Below are 949 nucleotides of genomic sequence, written 5' to 3'. Positions count from 1 at the left end.
GGGACCATTAATCCTCATTGTAGGACCATGAGGCATGAGTGATAGATCTATTTGGGTGTAGCGAGCCCACGCCCATGAGGCCGGGGCGGCCCATAGAGGTGACTATGTCTTCCAGCCGGAAGCCCGGTACAACTTTGCTAGGTTTGAGTCTCCCTACACCGTCACACATATCAGTGGCCTTGCAAACCATTGGTGATTTTTTCCTTGTTTGCAATCATACCGGGATATACAAACATACATACTTACATGGTTTACAAAGGTTTATACATACTCACTTACACATGAACTCGCTCAACTTTTTGTTGATTTTTCAAACTACATGTATTTCAGGAAATTAGTGGATCTGGCAGAGTATGCGTTGTGTCAAGGCTGCGTAGTGAATAAAGAAGTCATCCGTGTTGTTGAGTTTAGGAGGTGGATCCCTTTCCTAGACGGAATACACAATTCTAAACTTGGATTTTTTATTTACGTACTTTTGATGAGTCCTTGTGAACTCTCTTAAACTTGTCATGTTTGTAACTTACTTTATGTATCGACATTTCCAAACAATGATGTTGTGGTATTCTTATACTTAATGAATGGATGCACATCTTGTGTTTTATTTTCATATAGCATGGTTATGGTTGTTGATATGGTATTAAGAAGTCACACCAAAATAATCCACGCTTCCGCAAAAGCCAGGGTGTGACATTTTATACTACAAATATTGCTTTATGTATTAATGATAGCGTTACATCAGAAATACTAGTAAACTCACCAGTAAGACACACTGTGTCAACAATTCTACAGAAAGCAGTCAGACAATAGAATTGGGGCCTAGGAGTAGGTCCAAAGTCTAAAATACATTAAAACTCAAGAATGTATACAAGGGTTAACATATAGACTTTCCGGAAGATAAAATACGCACTGAAAAGCACCCGAAACACACTTTAAATGCTGAATTTCATAC

At 38.8% G+C, this 949-nt stretch overlaps 1 long non-coding RNA gene across 1 annotated transcript; it reads left to right on the top strand.

The window, feature by feature from the left end:
• Positions 1–217: 217 nt before the first annotated feature.
• On the top strand, positions 218–607 carry LOC110915105. The gene is made up of 2 exons (XR_002578753.1): positions 218–259; positions 331–607. It is a non-coding gene; the product is annotated as an uncharacterized LOC110915105 (long non-coding RNA).
• Positions 608–949: the final 342 nt, after the last annotated feature.

Source organism: Helianthus annuus, chromosome 16 (assembly GCF_002127325.2).
Source record: "Helianthus annuus cultivar XRQ/B chromosome 16, HanXRQr2.0-SUNRISE, whole genome shotgun sequence".
Lineage (NCBI taxonomy): Eukaryota > Viridiplantae > Streptophyta > Magnoliopsida > Asterales > Asteraceae > Helianthus > Helianthus annuus.
This window is presented reverse-complemented; position numbering and strand designations above follow the sequence as displayed.